The sequence below is a fragment of the Podarcis vaucheri genome, assembly GCF_965113315.1.
Source record: "Podarcis vaucheri genome assembly, chromosome: 2".
NCBI classification, from domain to species: Eukaryota; Metazoa; Chordata; class Lepidosauria; order Squamata; family Lacertidae; genus Podarcis; species Podarcis vaucheri.
In genome coordinates, this window is record NC_138760.1 from 82,726,266 (window position 1) to 82,746,926 (window position 20,661).

General features: G+C 41.5%; 1 protein-coding gene across 2 annotated transcripts in view; it reads left to right on the forward strand.

Annotated features, from left to right (window-relative positions):
- Positions 1-20,661, forward strand: part of HRH1 (histamine receptor H1) — a 96,228-nt gene that overhangs the window by 1,735 nt on the left and 73,832 nt on the right. For both annotated transcript variants that reach the window (XR_014216625.1, XM_082211958.1), the window contains exon 2: positions 1,343-1,461. The gene's annotated coding sequence lies outside the window, so the exon portion shown is untranslated. The remainder of the gene's footprint in view (positions 1-1,342; positions 1,462-20,661) is intronic.

Genomic DNA, 20,661 nt, shown 5'->3' on the forward strand with positions numbered 1-20,661 from the left:
CATGGGGATAAAAACAAGTTCTATCCAGCTGATCACGTTCACTAACCACAAAGGTTCAAGGTCTACTATGGGCATATTGCTATTTGGCCTAGATTCTACTACATTTTAAACAACAATTTCAAAAACCTACAAGAAACCTGGCAAACTATTCAAATATTACTTTTGCCAAGAGCAATAGGTAATAACACAAAATCTGAAGTTTGTGATAATCAGTGACATTCAGTTCAAATGAAAGCTGCTCTGCAGATTGGCTCTGGTATCTTTACAGATTCCCATTTTCACAGGGATTAATGTACCCTTGCAGGCCTTACTTATATTTAGAACTGAAAACTGAGACTCTCACAATGCAGCACTGTCAGTGTGAGCTCAGAAGCCCTACTGAGTTCAGTGGGATTTACTCCTAGGTAAGTGTACATCCAGTTGCAATCTCAGGCTCCAAAGAAGTGCCTATGAATCCAATTTAGGACATTTTTGAGCAGACACCAGTGATATTTTCTCTCTATTTTTATTACTTCCCCTTGTATTTATATTATGCCTTTCTTCGATCATAGGACCCAAAACAGTATACATATGCTTCCCAGGTGGTCACCCATCCAGGCACTAACCAATGTTTCAGCATGTAATGGCCTCATTTGTTTTAGACCAGAACCAGGAATCAGGCCCAACCCCCAACCTGCTTTTTCACTTTGGGGAAGTAAATGCTTTCAGGTTTCCATGGGGCAAAAAGTCATCTCTGGATACAAACCGTGTAAGGAGGATAGGAAAGGGTTTAATGGAGGCGGTGTTACTCTATACACCAAAGAGGACATAAAGTCCAGCCAACTAGAAATCCCCAAAGGGGCAGACTCCTCCATGGAACAGGTGTGAAGTGCAATACAGTGGTACCTCAGGTTACATATGCTTCAGATTACATATGCTTCAGGTTACAGACTCCGCTAACCCAGAAATAGTTCTTCAGGTTAATAACTTTGCTTCAGGATGAGAACAGAAATTGTGCTCCGGCGGCGCAGCAGCAGCGGGAGGCCCCATTAGCTAAAGTGGTACTTCAGGTTAAGAACAGTTTCAGGTTAAGTACGGACCTCCGGAACAAATTAAGTACTTAACCTGAGGTACCACTGTACTGGGCTGAAAGAATAATTTAGTACTGGAGATGTACTATTGCCCACTGACCAAAATGTCCAGGGTGATCTTCCCAGGGTAATCTTCCCAGGGTGAGATGGAAAATTAAATCAAGAAGGCATCCAAAGGAAGAAATGTACTTGTAGTGGGTGACATCAATTTCCCTTACATAGATTGGATAAACAGATGTTCTGCTTATGACAAAGGGTTCATTACTTTCTAGATACCATAAAAGATTGTGGCCCTGGACTCACTCTTCTGTGGTGGCCAAGGCCTGGTGCGAGATGTGTTGTTGAGCCAATTGGAAACAGTGACCATGGTACTATCAAAGTCAACATACATGTAAGTAGAATAGGAACTAGGGTTGTGGAAATCTTTCCATTTCAGTTACTTTCCGTTTCTCATGTTTATGCACACTTTACCTTAAGTATATGCATTTTTGTACACATTACTTAACTAGAGAACTACACTGCAAAATTTGGAGCAGTGTGCACTTTGAAGGATGGCTGTCTTTCAGTGCTCATGCTATTTTTCAAAAGTGTAAATTTAGGTAGATTTCGCCTTTAAATATGAACCGAATCAAGTTTCTTCCTCATCCCTAAGAGGAACAAAGACATTCTACGCAGAAGTATAGAAAGGTTTCTTTGGTGGTAGTGGTAGTGGTTGTGGGTGGATGGGGTGGGCTGGCAGGACATACCAGAAAATGTATTAAATCAGATTTATAGAAGTAGAAGAGGGGGAAAGAAAAGGAAGGACTATGGGCGCAGGTATCGGACAGGATGTGTTGGTGTGTCCCAATGTCAAACAGGTGAGCCTTTTACTTATCACTCTCAATGTCTTCCCCTTCTTTCTCAGCTTGTGATTTTTATGTGTGAAGCATGAGAGACAGGATTCTAAATGAAGCTCTTACACAATCCTGCAGATAAACACATTTCATGCTGAGCGCAGGCTGGAAAATAAAGGGAGGATTATAGCTCAGGTCCTTTGCTGTTTTGAAGCGGATCACCCCAGGGCAGCAATAGAAAAGAATATAAAACAAAAGTTCATAGTGATTCAGAACAAAATCTTCTGACCCTTCAGAAATGGCAGTACTATTTTCCAGTACTTTGGTCTCTATAATGCAGAAGATTAAATATCTTCACTAAATATGTAAACTAATTTGTTCAAGTGTATCTTGGAAAAGTGAAAACTTACCATTCCTCTATAATCGGGGAACCGATCTCTTCTTCACTCAGCCACTTGATAGCTACTTCTATTTAAATAGACTCTGTACTTCTGAATGTAAACAGTTCCTGTCAATGCAAGCATTGAGCAGCAGATCCGCCCACTGGCTGGAGCACATCGTGTGGGAAGATGAGCAAGGATCGTCTTGTAATGCCCCATTTCTGCAACTCCCTTCCCTTGGAGGTATGACAGACCACATGGTTCTTTGACTTCTTCTGGTTATTTCTCTTCATCCAAGCTTTTTAATGAGGCCAGATGTGAATTGATGAGTGTCTGCTTGCTGTATTGTTTAGGTTTCACTTATGTCCTGCTTATTATGTGCTTCCCGTCTGTATCTGGTTGGCCACTGTGAGAATAGGATGCTAAGCTAAATGGGCCATTTGCCTGATCCAGCAAGGTTCTTCCTATGTTCTTAACCCAAAAAGTATTGACCGCTAACTGATGAGCAAACAAAAAAGTAACTTTATGACCTGGAACAATAACTTCAGGCAAACCTTTAACCTCAAACATTACAAGTTTTATTATCCAGCATTCTTCTTACATTTATGAAAACAAACCATTCCACCTTGAGAATGAAGCTCATCTCAGTTGTTTAATTATGAGCTTGCTTTGAGCCGCTTTTAATATAGTTATGCTTCTTCTTAATTACCTTTTCTCATTCTTCACTATTATTCACAAGTAATTCAAATTTGGCTCTAGTTTGCTTTTGTTAAAATGAAATATATTGTGTTCCTTAGTTGGGGATGTATTCATACAATTACCTATAGCCATTCTTCGCAATTCCAGAAGAATTAAAGCTGTTGTGGTATATCTGTCACAAGGCCATTGGACCATGTAGCTCAGTGTTGTATGCACTAACTGGCAGTGGGTGACAAGGGTTTTAGACACAGAATATTCCCAACCCAACCTGGAGGTGCCAAAGGTCGAACCTGGAACCTGCATGCAAAAGCAAATACTCTTCCAGTGAGCTACAGCCCCTCCAAGCTTGACTGAATATGGTGTGTACATCCATTCAAGGGGTGTGTTGAAGCTGGCACATATCCATGCCAGGACAAAAGTGTGGTGGGTCCTTATCTGAGAGATGCTGTTTGCAGATGACAGTGCACTCTGAGGAAGTTCCTCAGAGACTCATCAACCATTTTGTCCAAGCCTGCAATAAGTTTGGCCTTACCATCAGCCTGATGAAGACCACCTTTCTAGGTCAGGATGTCACCATGCATCAACATGGTGATCACATGCTTGATGTGGTAGACAATTTTGTCCACCTGGGTTCCACCATAACCAGTATCCTCTCCATCAACACGGAGCTGGACAAGTGTATTGGCAAGGCAAGTATGATAATGGCTCGTGTCTCCAAAATGGTATGAGAGAATGTGATGCTAACATCCAATACCAGGCTTGCATTTTGAGCACACTGCTTTATGAACGTGAGTCGTGGGCAACTTATAACCAGTGCCAGATTAAACCCTGTGGAGGCCCCTAGGCAGTCGAAAACTCAGGGGGGGGGCCCTCATGTGTGTGCTCTAGTGGGATAGCATTGAACTAAGAAAGCTTGACTGTATGGTCAACCAGGAGGGAGAGAACATGCCAGTTGGGCATGTGTCTCTGCCAGGGTCCTACTCGAGTTTAGGACAAGCTCCTGACAAAAACGTGCTCCACTTCCAGTACCAGACCCATTGGCAGACCAGCTCTGTGTTACAATGATGTCTGCAAATGTGATGTGAAGGCTGGCAACATTAACCCCACCATGTGGGAATCACTTGCAGACGACCGCAGTGCCTGGAGACAGGCAGTCAAGTCATATATCAGTGCCCAGAGGAAAAAATGACCACTGGGACGAGTGCAGATAGAAGAAATGCCATAATGCACTTGCAGCAGCACAACCGGATGCCTTCATCTGCCCCAGCTGCAACAAAACATGTCTCTCCCATATTGGTCTCTACTGCCTCAGCAGGTGCTGCAACCTTCCAACAGTTTAACCTCACCCCCAAAGGTGTACTCCTCCATTTGTCTCCTGAGACAGACAGATGCCACCAACAAGTAACCAAACAAGCTATAGGCATCAACGTAATTCAAGGAACAGGCATAAAACAATTCATATGCAGGCATAGAAATATTGTTCGGATCCATGTTTATGCACTTAGTCAGCTGCTTGGCTCATACTATTAAGCACCTAGGAAAAATGTTTTGGTTCAAATGTGTCTGTGCTCTTCCTAAACAGGGAAATTCACATGACATTTTTCACCTCTCATTGCATGAAGGTCACGGTTCCGCAACACTTAATCGTTATTAATGCAATCTTTTAATACAGTTTGTGCTGCGGATATTTGCTGCAGGGTTATACATGGGCTAAATGAATTGTTTGCTGTAGAGATGACTGCGGTGCAGTGAGAGAGTGGGATATTGTTTGTACAGATTGCTGAACCCAAAAAGAAAACCAGAACGTTCTGCATATATTGTGGGCAGCTTAAAAACCAAACACAATTCGTCTAGATTAAAATAGGAACGCGTTTCCCCCATATAATGAGGGACATTATGTAAAGCCCAGAATATGTTTCTGGAATCGCTGCAGATTGCATTTAAGAACATCCTCTCTCCTTGATTTCCTTCTGGTGGCTGAATTGCCACCTAGAGAGCAAGGGGCTGCAACACCCTGGCAGCCATCATAAAGAAAAAGCTATGCATGGAGAAAGGGATCTCAATTTATTTTCAAAATGTATGTAAACCTGCTATGTTATGGAAGTTACTGATTATATAATAGGAGCACTTTGGGAACATAAAGAAACACAGCCTGCGTTGACAGCCCCTGCCTCTTTATTACGTTATGTCATTCTTTAAAAACCCAAATATAGTTCACCTTTTCCAGCAAAGGATTTCAGCGTGCAACACAGGGTGCCTGTGCAGTTAAATAGAGAAGAAAGCACTTGTCAAAACGGGTTGCGACTATTGTTAGCAATTGTGAACTAAGCACGGCATGGTTGCCTTTTTTAGATGTGTGTATGTATGTAAATCACCAAGCTCTGAAGGCCTCATTGCCTGCTATGCATATTACATCTCAAGATAACCGGGAGATGGATGTTTATAAATCAGAGTTATCAGTGAAATAAACATAGTAAAGCTATTTTTATTGTGATCACTGAAACATCAAATGCTCAGAGGAAAGGTCATACCTCTTCAAAGAACATAATGTGTATTCATCATAATCTTTCAAAATAAATTAACAATTGGGCTTTTCGTTTTTGAGTAAACAGTGCCATCACATGGCAAGTAAACAAAAATGAATGCAGAGAATGGATCGTTGGGTTTGCTTCCATTTATAGAGGAACAATGTCAAGATGCATCCTTCCTCCACCCTGTGAATACTTTTTCATTCACCCACATTTTTAACTCAGGATGCAAATAGTTTTATACTATCTCTGTTGCAAACTTCTTTCCTGTCTTTCATTGTTTATTGTTGATTTTAATTATCATATATTGCATTTTTAAAATTATAATTGGTATAAGCTGTGAGGAAATATTTATTGATGGGTGGCTATAGAAATTTTGGGTCATGTCCCAATCTCTTCCCCCCACCCCACCTGAGAATAGAGGAATAGAAAGGTATGTTATTTCTTTCTTTCCTTTTACCTAAAGCATCCCTGTACATGCACCCACCCAATTCTAATCTCCCAGGCATAGTTAGAGACTTGAGCAGGCAAATTCTGTCTCTTCCTCCTACCAGTTCCCTTTACTCCCCACCTCATCAGCATTTGTAGACTCTCCTTCATCGGAGGTTTTTAAGCAGAGGTTCAGTGGCCATCCATCATGGATGCTTTAGTTGAGATTCCTGCATTTCAGGGGTTGGACTAGATGACCCTCGGGGTTCCTCCTTCCAACTCTACAATTCTATGAAAATGGCATGGTTCTGTGAAAATGGCATGGTCAGGACAGACACACCCATATCATCCCAGGAAACACCACCACAGCCTACCCAATCAGGCACTGGCAACAATGCTCATATGCTGCCAAAACATGGAGGCAGCTAACACATGCTGTCTGATACATGGTTCAGATGAGAAGGCAGTGTGCAGAGCCTAACAGAGCCCAGGTTTCCCACATTATTTCCTATGATTTTTCAAGTGCTACTTGAGTTCATTCCTACCACCACCGCTTGAAAATTCCAGTGATGTTGAACATAAAACATAGTCACTGTGGCTAGCAGGTATGTTTAGGACTTCAGGGTCAGGGGCAAGGCTCTTTTTAGATGATGCAATTCTTCTTTAGATGGTGTAATTCTTCAACTACTTCAAAATGTGGTCAATCAGCCCTGCCCCATTTGAGAACCCAGGTGCTCATTCTGCTAAGTGGAGTTCTCTGCATTCTCTGCTCTGATCATGACACCACAGGCAAAGTCTCTCTCACCCTCTCCCCGCAATATTGAGTTAACTCATTCTTTTCATTCATAGGGAGTTCCTTGAATGGACACCTGCCTTGATCTCTCTCTCTCTCTCTCTCCCTCCCACCCTCCCCACATTGACACACACTGCCATTCCCACACTGCCTCCCCCTCTCCCTGAAGTTTTCTACTGCCACACCAGGGTAATTCTGCAAGTTATCAGCCCAGACAGCTGGTGTGCGGAAATTTCTCAAACCTATGTTTTTCTGTGTAGTATCATAGCAAAAATTCAAAATTAAGTATGTTGTTGACAGAAGAAATAAAATTAGCCTAGCCATTATAGTTTACATTTACATGTACTTTAAAGAAGTCTAAAAACTGCAGTCCTAATTTTGGCAGAGGTATTAACAGAAATTTATTTAATAACCAATCTTAATTTTTTCTGGATTATTGGTATTCTAAAGTTTGGCTAATCACCCTTCTGGAAAAGATTTCACACAAACTGACGCTACTGGGGGCTATAGTACTAACCATTGTTTCTTTGCTTTGTGGTATTATTTTATTTCAGATACAAATATGGAAGCACATTGCCATTTGGTCCCGCCCAATGCATGCAAATGTTTGGATTCTATTATTTCCCCCCTTCCATTTAATAGTGTCTTTAATTTTTTTTTAATCTAAATGGATAATAATGGATGGACACACAAATTGTGGCATTTCTTTTCTTTTTCGTGTTTGTTTAATAGGCTTTGATTAAAGTCTTTGAAGTCTTTGAAGTGGATGAAAGCTTGCTGTTCCTGCTGGACTGTATTGTAGTCTTCTTTTCTTTTCACACTGTGGCAATTTTAATTTTATTTCTTTGTGCTTTCCTCACTTCCTGTATTTATGTATGATTGAAAATTCAGTAAAAATATTCGGGGGCGGGGGGAGAAAAGAAATAAAATAAAAACGGCAATTCTGGAAAGAGACTTAAAACTCCCTCTCGTGGTTGTTTGAGTTAGGACATCACCATTCCAATTCTTCCATCTTCTGCTTAAAAAGCCTACAGTGGCTGTAGTGAAGTGCCTATGCAACCGTCTCATCCTCCTGCAAGTCTTTGCATATATGTACATATAGAAACACGTGCAGAAGGATGAGACACATAGGCTGTATTCACACAACATTTTATTCTAGAATGGAGATTGAGTACTTGTGTTTTTTTCTACACTATACGCACACAATCTAGATCCACTTCATATCTTTTTGTCCCTGAAAAGTGCTTCTGCATTCTGAAAATAAAAGCTCATTGTGGATTGATTCTGCCTTACCCTGCAGTGTATTCATCTGAAAACAGATATAGGTGGCCTCAGCAAAGCGGTGCGTATCTACACCTGTCCAGTGATGTTTTGGGTGGGTGTGTACCAAAATCACAATGACCACATCCTTCTTCATTCACCAGTGCAGGGAGGAAGGGCACAGGTAACCTAATCAATGAAAGGGTTTTCAAATGCGTTTCAAGTAGCCTCTTTCACTAGGGCCACTATCAAAACTCCAGACATGCACATCAGAATCCACACAATTCATGGTCTCTCTCTACACACAGCTCCAGCAATTTCTCCCCTGGATGCTGTCATCTCATCATCATCATCATCATCATTTTATTTGTATTCCACCTTTCCATAGTTAAAACAATGCTGAAGGCGGCTTACAACATGACAAGATTTACATAATTACCAACATAACAAAAGTCATAAACAATAAACAAAACACATCAAAAGGTACACAACCAAATGGAAAATAATTTCCACATAAATCATAAAATCTAAAACTAAGAATACAGCATTAATATCAATTACAATTTAAAATGACATAGATAAAAAATAAAAACAATTTTTAAAAATGAGCCCTCTCTGTCGAGCAGCAGCAGCAGTAGTGCTTTATGGAGCCTGTCAGGCCCCGTCCCAAGCCAGGTGGAGAGAGACAGGACAGGGCCCTTCAGACTCCCAGCCTTCTGCCATGCACCACTCCAGCCACCCCTCTACACATCCTTAATAATGAGCTTGTTGGACTGCAACTCCCATTACCTCTGACCATCAGCCATGCTGACTGGGGCTGATAGGAGCTGGTGTCCAACAACACCATCTCAAGGGCACCATGTTGGCACTCCCTGTTTGTTGTTGTTGTTGTTGTTGTTGTTGTTTACCCACCCTACACCCCAAGGTCCCAGGGTGGGTTGCAACATTAAAACACAATATTAAAAGCAGTTTAAAACAATTTACACAACTTATGGCAAGGAATAGGGAGAATGTCTCTGAGGAAACTATAATCAGTGTTTATATTCAGTTAGTTTTGAATGTTTCCCCAAGGAAATCTCTACAATTTCAAATATTTATTTCTTCCCTTAAACCCATAAACTACTAGAAATTATAACTGCAAATGTTGAGAGTTATAGCAAAATGAAAATTATACTCACAGATGATAGTATCACTAGAAACTGCAATATCCATACTATATCGTGTGTGTAGCGACATTAAAAGGAATAACAGCAATGAGGGATGCCCACTGTATTCCATTAATATGTTCTAGTATCAGTTTCTAAGACTGAGTCCATACCAATGCTTTCTAACTGTATTTATATCAGTGCAGTGTTTCATGAACTCGTGTGTTATTCAAAGTTTTGGATTTGGCTCATTCCACATTCTGTATTCTCTTGTGCCAGTTGAAGAACTGGTAACTCATCAGGAGGTGGTTCACTACTGGATTCTTCCTGTTGAACTCAGTTTTGATTCTCTGTGTTAGGAAGGACACATCTGGTCTCTGGTTAGGATCAACTCATTGTTCCTGTTGTTAAGTCTCCTGAATTGCATATTACTTGGCTGGAGAACTGCACTGATAGTTGAGAATTTCAAAAGATTAATCTATTTTGGCTCACATATTTGGTTCAAATCAGGTAGGCTCACCTTTCAAGGCAAACTGAATTTCGCCTCAATCCCTACCAGTGCAACCTCTGTATTATTATTTTTTAAAAAACCATATTATTGTAGAATATTTTGCTTCCATGCAAGAATTTTGTCCTGAAATACATAGTATAACATCAGTGGAAGATGCCTTTGAGCACATGCAAATTTCCTTTCTTTTATTTTATTGAGGACCTGGCCAAGACTCCACCATGTCTAGAGCAATAGCACGGAAATACCTTTGAAAACAAGGAGTTTCCTTTCTGCTCTAAAGGAGCGGACAGGCTTCATTTTGAAAACTGCACAAGGCATTGCTGAAGGAAATATTGAGAGGATGCCATACACACACCCCTGCCCTATCTCTCCATTATATCATACCACCTAGCCCAATGGTAGTCTCCACAGACCCTTTTGCTTATAAACTTTCAGTGTAGTATAGGGAACGGATTGGGCACTTGGTGCCAGATGGCATTCACAGTCTACAGATTATGAACAGACTGGTTTGTCATCATGGGTGTCATAGGAGCCAACTCCTAGGGGCTGAGGGGGCTCCCCCCTCCCCTGAAATATTTGAGGGAGCCAGGGGCCCCCAAGTTGATGGGCATTGCCATTCAAATGCTGAGCATGCACCGTGTCATGTGATTGATGATGCGGGGCACGGCTTACCTGCCCTTCCCAATATTTTATTTTATTCAAGTTGCCCCCCCTGATGGGAGTAATTGTGTGTAGTCTCTTCACACTTCACAGGCTGAACAAATTGTTGTTAGAACTTCTGGAGGCAGGAGCTGGGTAATTAAGTGCATACAGTAAAGTCCTAAGGGGAGAATAATACAAAAAGCAGAGATAAAATAAATAAATAAAATCAATTTGAAATTTACAAGAGCCAAACACTTTGCACAAACTAACTCGTAGATGTAGACAATGTCACATGGTGATGCCATTTTAAATAATTTCTGCTCTGCTACCACATGGTGTCACTGGTGCTTTGCAGCATGAGGAACGCATGAGTTTTAGGAACATAAAATGATCATTCCAAGCAGCACACAGAGGAAGAACATTAATACACGAATCAGTGGTTCTCAGGACAGCGACCAAGAGTAGTGAACTAGAAACCATTTTAACAATAAAGAATAAATACATTTTTCAGGTTGGGAAATATATCCCATTCTACCAAACTGCATGTTCAGAACATACACTAACAATTTCATACACAGTAAAATGCCGTTGGTGACTGTGCTCTCAGTGCAGGCAGACCCAGACTGTGCCTTTTGGCCTTCCTTTCTGCCATTTTGTTCGTAGGGAGCTGAAGAAATATTTGTGAGGTCAGACTGACGTGGGTTACAACAGCTATGGTGGAGAAACAGAGGGAAATACTTCAAATTGTAACCTCCCCAAATTTCCAGTGGTCCCAAGATGATGGACACCCTTTGAATACTGTCATTTAGTATAATGATTAGTGGACATTTCTTTATAGATAAAGATCAGGCAACGGTCTTCTTTATGCATAGCAATAAAGATTGGGCCACTCTCATGGGCTCCATGGAAGATATTAATCCTGTGAGGAAGAGTTAACTGCAACAGCTGGTCCAGGCAAAGTAAAATGACTGCTTCAGGTGGCAAATGATTAGCATAGTGGTGACAGACCTCTTGCTGTTTGTTCTAGGGCAGGGGTCAGTAAAGTTTTCTGCTGGTGGGCCGGATCACCTGCACGCACGCATCGCTCTTTCACCACTGGCTTTCAGAGCCATAACGGGGACAGAGGAGGTGTCTACGGCTTCCTATTGGCTGCAGGAGCTTCCTGCAGCCAATAGGAAGCTGTGGCTGTGTCCCGGAAGTCAATCCCTGTGTGGTTTAGCTTCTCATGGGGACTGACCGATTGGGCGGCAAGGAATGGGGGCTGGTTAAACAACCCCTGCAGGCCGTATCTGGCCCTCAGGCCGTAGTTTACTGACCCCTGTTCTAGGGCCCCTGACCATACATTCAATTGGAGCTATATAGGGTACATCACAGGTGTACAGTAAAAAATAAATTGTCAGTTGATTTCTGTATGTGGAAGATGAACATCATCTTGTCCTTCATCCCAGACAGCAAAGTGTACTGGGCCAGCCCTGAGGGCATGGCAGGAACTTGCTGGTTCTTTCACCTTGGAAGGTGGTCAACTCTCCTTCACTGGAGGCTTTTAAACAGAGGCTGGATGCCCATCTGTCAGGGATTATTTAGCTGTGGTTTCTTCGTTGCAGGGGGTTGGATTAGAGCAGGCATCCCTAAACTTGGCCCTCCAGATGTTTTGGGACTACAACTCCCATCATACCTAGCTAACAAGACCAGTGGTCAGGGATTGTGGGAATTGTAGTCCCAAAACATCTGGAGGGCCAAGTTTGGGAATGCCTGGATTAGAATAACCTTTGAATCCTCTTCCATCTATACAATTTTATGATTCTTCTAGCCACAGAGTGAACGGCTCTTTCAGCATGCTTCTGTATTATGGGCAATTTATTATTTGGGGTAGTGGGTTGACTCCATTTCAGCTCTAATCCTCTCCCACGTCTCCCGCTGTAGCATTTGTTAACATTAGGCATGGTTCTTCTTGATTACTTTTACATAGGAATTTGTTTTAAAATCCACCCCCTAAACAAAATTTGGATAATTATTTCCTACTCAACATCACGATCACAATTTAGAGGGGCAGCTGCAGACTTTCACATGCACATTGCAGAATATAAAAATATAGCATGCACAGCCCACATGTAATGGCTCCCAGTCATTACGCATGAAGGTATGCATGGAACTTTACAAAATGCAGGAGGACCGTTCCCTGCTCAGGAAGCTTAAAATCTCAAAATCTGACACAGGGGAGAAACAGAGGAGGAGATGGGGGGAAACAAGCCCTTCACAGGCTTTATTTTCCATGCTGTGATAGAACACATGAAGGGGAGAGAGGAGCTGTGTAAGTTAGCTATGATCCCAACATGCTCATGACACTCATAGCACTTGGATGTTTCAAGAGAGCATACAGACACTGGATGTGACCAGAGCGGCAAGGTAATGTTGGAAAGATGCCGGGATGGTGTGACACCCTCCCCCTCCCCATGTGCATCCTAAATACAAGGAGGACAGTAGGACAACCCATTTGCAGTACAGTATGGGAACTAAGAGATTGTTCCCTTTTTTGGAATGAACTAGTCCACAAAACCTTGTGCCATTATAAGGTATCACCAAGATAATATGCCATTATAAGGTATCACCAAGATACCTTATAATGGCATACCTTATAATGGCATATAATAAGGTATCACCAAGATAATATGGCTACCTTGCCCTTCCCTGTGGAACCAACTACCATCATTAACAGTCATCAACAGTTATAAGGTTGTAGTGACCTCTGCTTCAGAGTATCTGAAGAAGTGTGTATACACGCAAAAGCTGATACCTTGAAAGCTTAGTTGGTCTTTAAGGTGCTACTGGAACATCTTTCAATATTATTATTTTTTATCTTTCATCATTGTTATTTATGGCCACCTATGAAATTCATTTGGAATTAAGTCTCTCTTTTCTTTTTGTAAGTTCAGATCTTTCCCAGTCTGTATCTGTATTGGAATTGTTTTAAGATATCTTAATTTTTTTATTGTTTTATCACTTGTTTGGGAAGCAGGAAGGGATATAAATTTAATAAATAAAATATTAAGTCCATTGACTTCAGAGCACCCCAATAATCGGACCAACTCTTTTCAAACACTAGCTCTGAGGAATCAATGACAATAACACTGAACTTGTGAGCCAAGGCAATTTTCTCTCCTGTAGCCCTCTTCAGTAGAAAGTAGTCCTCACCACGAACTGAAAGGTTAAGCAAACCACGAACTGAAAGGTTAAGCAATAACAAACTGAGAGAACTTGCTCTTCACACACTCCTTTTTGTCAAGGAGATAATGTGCCACACTGAACCTGCTGTGATTCAGCACATTATATACTTCAACTCAGAAGCGTCTACTGCAGGAACGCATTGTTCCTGGGGAAAGATAATAAAGCAACAACACCCTCAGTGACACCAATCTTCGGAGTCAAATATTGGATTTCCTTAATCAAACATCACTAAAACAGCACAAGTCACTCATGTACACTTTCCTGTTTATGGAAGGAAACCTGAAGCTTTCTATGTTTAATGGAATAGGAACGTGTAGCTAAGAAAGGCATTCTGTTCTGCAGCAAATCGACTATCAGAATGCATAAGGTGATATGCAATGTTCTCCATACTTGGAACAGACCCAGTGAAATCAATGGATTTAAATCTATTAATTTCAAGGAATCTACATTGAGTACAGCCTAGCTAGATATCATCCATAGTTCCCAGAACTGGAGATGGGAATGAAAGGGGTAGACGGTCACCAGAAATTATACGTGTGGTACAGTTCTTCTTTGCCCAACCTGTCTTTTTAAGACTTCTCAGTCTCCCTAGTACACCATCAACTGTAAATGGAGAAGTGAAAATAAAACAAATTTCCATTTGCAAACATATTTTAAGAAGTTCTGGACTTTGACCATCTCTAGACTACTTTCACCTGGGCATTCTCCTGGCTATTTGACTGTTTTGTTTGCCGAGGCAGTAGTTCTTTTGGATTCTGCTCCTGGAGAACCCTTAGAAACAGCAGTGAATGATTCCACCCAGAGCTGGCTGATGCCCAGCAACCTCTCAAGATATTCTGATCTATGCTGGATTCTCCCTGACAGCATGCACAGCTGTCATATTTATAGTCTGTATCCTGCTGAGTTAGCTAACTGGTGCATTACTTAGGCCAGTGTGAGAGGCCTCTGGGATTCTCCCATAAGGATCAAAGGGATGGATCATGAGGCTGTAGCTGTAGTCTCATGACCCTGCCTCTCAAGGTCACAGCATGTGACTTCACCGAAGTGGTATCTAGGAAAGAACAATCTATTAATCAGGGGTTGTTTTGTCTACTGTGCATTCCCATAATAAGTTTAGTGGAATATAATTAATGTTCTCATGACTCAAGCCCACACTGTTTAGCTTCAAGCAAATGCTAAGTCCAGCCCTATGTCAGGCACCTTTGAGGGCATCAAAGGGGGTAATTGCTGCACATCTTTCCTAATTCCTCATAATACAAAGGTCTTCTGGAGATGACCCAAAACAGGATGAGAACCTCACCATGGATCCTTCATTTGAAATCTGTGTTGTCTCTGAGAACTAAATTTATCATACATGTCAGAGAAAAGCATTATGAACAACTTTGTGTCCAACTAAATCGTTGTGCAAACAGAATGACTTCCACTCACACAACAGAACTTCCCTTCCCTCTCCTTCCCTTGGACAACCCTCAGATCTCCTGGGACCTTGCAACCAGGACTTGTAAACAGGGTCGTTTGCAAGAGTGTTTTGAGGGGGAGGCCTGGAGTGCTGTCTCCACAAGATACGGACAGCAAGGGAGCTGCTGCCGTGACTTGCAAGTCCTGTGCCATGTTTGCCTTCCTGCCGAAGAATGTCCAAAGCTACACCTGCAGGAAGTGCAAGCTGGTTGCATTGTTGGAAGAGAAGGTACAGCAACTGGATGCGACTGGGAATGTCTCAATAGAGCCAAGTGGACTGTCCTGGTACAGCGGCACAGGTGGCATGTCCCTGGGGAGGAGGAAGCTCGCCCATTGCAGATGACGAATGCTTGGAGGAACATGACACACGTAAGCAGGATTGTCAAGAGCCATGCCATGTAACTGGAGCTGCAAAATTGATTCCATTACCACTTCTTTTATCATGCAGCTGATGCATCGCTCATTAGTTCTACACAAAAGCAGACCTAGTTTTCAAGTGACAAGCAAAGAAGGTAGTTCCAATTACATTTATACCAATCAATGTATCTAATGGCCATTAGGCTGTATTGTAAGCTACTGTAAATGTTTCAGCCGTATATCCCATGGAAGCTGAACATTTTACTTTGCTTTCCTTTAAGCACTCATAAGAAAAAGATAAGAGAGCATTTTAGTGCTGAAAGCCTGATTCATAGCATATTCAATAAAGCCATTTCTTACCTCTACAAATTGGTACAAATTGAGTAGAATCAAAGCTGAAAGACTTTTTTAAAATGGAGGGTGTTGTCTTTCCCCCAGTGATCAATCAATAATATTTTTAAAATTCTTAGTAGTCTCAGTAAACACCCATCTGGTGCTGTAAAAAGCTCAAGCCCATTTTTCAGCTCTGGGTGTATTGAGCTGATATCTGCTGCTTTGTTCTATTAAGATTCTCATCATATATTAGCTGTGAGGGAGGCACTTTTCTTCCCCATGTGACTGAGGTACTAGTTAAATTAATAATAAGGCATAGATTACCACAGAGAGGACATAGTAAAGGCACAAAAGCAATTGCTTTAGGATAGATTCAGACGGCTACTAGCTATAAGATGACTTCCTGTGCGGGAGTTCTATCATGTAGCTGAACCCTGCAGAAAGGGTTCAGCTACATCACTACCCATTGCTTATGGGTAGTTAATTACAAGCCTACTGGACAAGCAGTGTGACCAAGTTCCCCACAGGGAACTAGATTGAGCAGTCAATTCCTGCAAAAACCAGCTGGCTGTCAGGGACTTGGGAAATGCTATGCAAGGGACTTCGACAGGTGGGTGGGATAACCCACCTGTCAATCATCTGATCTCATAATGACACCAGGTGACTGACAGTGGCATGTCCCATCCCATGTTGGATTACTTGGATAGAGACTGATAAGGATCTAGCCCAGGCTTCCTCAACCTTGGCCCTCCAGAGGTTTTAAGACTACAGTTCCCATCATCCCTGACCACTGGTCCTGCTAGCTAGGGATCATGGGAGTTGTAGGCAAAAAACATCTGGAGTGCCAAGGTTGAGGAAGCCTGATCTAGCCTGTCTGGCCTGAAATGTTCCCCACCCCTGGCCTAGAAGGATGTTATAGTTGATAGTATTGACAGCCATTGAGAGATCATGTGGAATCCAACAAAGGCAGAATCCCCTCTCCCAGCACAGATTTTCCTTCAGACCAGCTGAGGCAGTTTTAGTTCAAAATCCAAGGCAGAATAATGATTGGGATGGAGCTAAATAATTGGCTTCATCCATGACCCTCTGGATCTGTGAGGAGACTGTACATACAGATAGAAAGCATTGCCCAAATACAGAAGATTTGATGCAGCAATTGTTGTTGAGGTCAGCCAGGTCTATGATTGATTTATTCATCAGCGGTTTCACCATAGCTTCTCTAAAAGCTGTGGAAGCCAACTCCTCTGTCAGTGAAACATTGTTTGTCTCCAAGAGCCCTTTGCGCAGTCTGTTTCAGAATCTTTGATTAATCACAGTGAACAATGACTGAGCATAAATGAAGCCAATCTCACTTCTGTAGGGATTCTATACAAAAATATCAACAAACCAAGGAACAACAGAATTTGAGAGACAACTGAATCTTCTTCCGAGTAGATTTCTATATTTCCACTACTAACATTCCCGACTGTTCTCTGTATTCTGAAAAAAGTTTTAAAGAATGAAAACCCTTTCATTATTTAAAGAATGAAAAATAACAGAAGCTGGAACTTAGCAAAAATGCAGCCAGAAGTACTGAGGGAGCCCACTAAACACAAATGCTCCCCTCCCACCTTTTTGAACTTCCCCCTTTTGAACTGAAACTGACTAAACCAACGAGCTCATGTAAATGACGCAAAATGTCGCAGAGGAAAAGGGCAACTTGTCCTTTTCCATTACTTCTGCTCAACTGACAAGTGCATCTATGAATTTTGTTCCATTGTGCCATTGAACTATTGACAGGAGAGTTCTGTCGTCTCCTTTGGAAGCAGGTGCCACTTGTTCTATACACTTCCTCCTTTTCATATAGTGTTTCTTCGTCATTGTGTAGTTCAGTTTCTCACATGTGTCGCCTCCCCCCCCACCCGCCCCCTCTGAGTTGAGAGCTCTGAGAGGGTTGAGAGACACTTAGCCATGAAACCAAAAGCTGAGCTGAACAAGAGAGCACCATAGATGGAAGCAAAAAGCAGGGAATCTTGTCTATAGGCAAAATTAGTGTGGAGTCAAGGTATCCCTTTTCCTTTTATCTCATCTGCAGGGTATGTTGAGTCATTGGCAGTGTGCATGCCATACATTTAAAGCACATTCTCTCTCCCCCACACACACACCCTCCCCACTACTTCATGGAGCTAAAATTCCCAGCACCCCTAACAAACTACAGAGTATGAGTTTGGAAAAAGAAAGAGAAGCTCCCAGGTAGGAGCTGGGAGGGTTCACCTTTCTCTGTGTCGGTCAAGTTAAGATTTACCTGTGAAAGAGGTGTTTGCTTCTTCTGCTTCTTCTTTTTTCTTTCTGTTTAGATTAGAGCAGTTTTTTATTGTAATTATCAATAACATCTTATAAATAAAAACGGGGGGAAACAGAAGCAGCCATCATTAAGAAAGCAATTAAACACTGATAGAATTAAAACTATATATATTCTTAAAAAGTAATACAGTACGGCCTCACTTCAAAAAGGATATTGTAGAGTTCAGAAAAACTGAGAAAAAGGCAACCAACGGAAGACATGATAGAGATCTAGAAAATTATGGCTCTCATATAATACTAAAACTAGGGGACATCCAGCGAAGCTGAATGTCAGAAGATTCTAGACGAACAAAAAAGTACTTCTTCACTGAGAACATAGGGAAACTATGTGATTTGCTCCTATAAGAGGTAGTGGTGGGTCTACCTCCACGGCTGGAGGCAGTATGCCTCTGAATACAATTTGCTGAGGATTACAAGTAGGGAGATGTTGCACTCATGCCTGGCTTGCAGGCTCCCCACGGGAATCTAATTGGCCACTGTGAGAACAAGAAGCTGGAATAGTTGGGTATTTGGTATTCCAGCAGGGCTCTTCTTATGCTCTGATATTAACCGCATCTTTTGGTGACCCTTTACTATCGTATCAGATCTTCTGGGTGGCTGAATTATTTTTCTTGAGTGTATTCCCACAAGAGGGGAGAGAGCCATGAAGCGTACAGAAGATTACAGACACAAGACATTCAGCAATTACTTTTTCTTTCCAAATATAGACACTGGACTATTCAGAAGCTCGCTTCTCTTTTTTTGTCTCCTTTTAGGCTCATTCCAAACTGTAAACTAACATGTAGTGATGTGAAATGTTTATCAATCCATCATAAAATAAGATTATAAATGTTTGGATTAAAGAAAACTATAAAACATAATTTCAGCACTTGTTTCAGACATTCCTTCCTTTCAGAAAATGATCTTGAGTTACCAGAAATACTGTGCGTTCATAAATTCAGTTAGAAAATGATGCCAGACTCATTTCACAATAAGCTAGTTTTGGAATACCAGTTGCATTTCTCTTACTCCCCACTACCCTGCAGTGAATTTCAGTGGCTGCTTTGTTTTTGGGTTTTTTTATGCAACATGCTGCAGCTGGTGCATTTTGGTGCATTTAATGCAACATGCTGCAACTGGTGCATTTAAAATGCTGGTGCATTTTAAACAAATTATTTTCAAATTAAACAAATTATTTTCACTCACCGAACGATGCTAATAAGGCTCAGAGTTCCTCTGAAGAGGGCGGAATGCTTATCAAGAAAAGCTCGTGATGAGAATAAGCATCGTTAGTCCACACAGTTCTGTAATGGTGCATCATAGTGATGACCAGATAACTACATCTGAGTCAATATTCTTGTTACAGTGTTTTGAGTATTTTGCAGTGTCATTGGCGTGTTGCTTTGTTATTGGTGTGTGTTCACAATATTGCCATGGATGCTGCGTCCAGCAATCAGCCATGCCAGACACTAACTGAGGGCCCCAGTGGCTCAGCTATGCTACCTTACAAGCCTTCTTGTCCAGCCTCCGGACAGCTCTTTTAATGCTGGACTGGTGGTGGTACCACCTTTGAAGGGGAGACAAGCTCAGCTCCCATTCAGTTAATTTGTTTCCAGTAGACCAATATATCTGAGTTCCTGTTTCTATGAATTCTGCGAATTGTCACCTTTATAACAAAAACTAGAAACAAACCTAGTCAACAGGTTGAGAAAGTAGTTTAACTTTTGTTAGACCATGTTCATTCTAATACCTTTTGCCAAATCATAGTATCTACAATACAGACTTCCCCTAATGTGTATCCATTATGGATGGTCTTTGTGGATTATTAGCCCAATAAGTGGTTCAATAATTCCAACTGAGAAAAAGTAGCCTTCTGTAGTGAGCAATGAGCAACATGAGTCCATTTCCCCACTGCTAATATTTGAATCAGCGTAAGGATTTATCTCAGGACTGCAGCAAGGGAGAAAAGAGTTAAATTCCCTCTCCGCGCCTTCCCAAATCCTGTTGATTATCAGCCTGCTTTCTGGCCCCAAGCTGCTGCAATTTGAATTTTCAAAAAGTCTTCACTAAATGCAAAAGGTGTCCAGCAGTCCACCTTTACACTTGAGAGACAATTTATCACAGAGGGGTGAATGCTGGCAGAGGAAATGTTATATGTCATGCTATTCATAATTATCCTGATGAGGTATTTGAGAAGGGAAAATCAAAGTGAGCATCCCTGATGAGTCTCCATTTCCTAGACTAGCCTTGCAGCTCAAGAGGAGGAAGCAATTTACAAAAGAGCGTGAATAAGAAAGCACTCCCCATATATAAGACTATGATATAGCCAAAGGACAAAACTTGTTAGCCTGAAAAAATCAAAACTAGATTCAAATTTGATGGATGAGAAAAATCAGAGCTGCAAAAAGTAAGCAACAAAATGCTTCAAACCTAAATTCTTAGATCTCATATAAATTTCATTCTTTGGCTGCATCAATAGATTTTCTGCATACACTGTAGTAATTGTACATCACAGCTATTTTACCCATGCAAACTGCATTATAACTATAGCAGCGGGCTGGCGTGGGTGGGTAGATTAACGGATGCAGCTGGAGGAAATAAAATCAGTGGGCCAACACGCCAGTGGATTAATGAAAAACTAATGGACTGGGGACCTTTTGGTTTCGTTCATAGTTT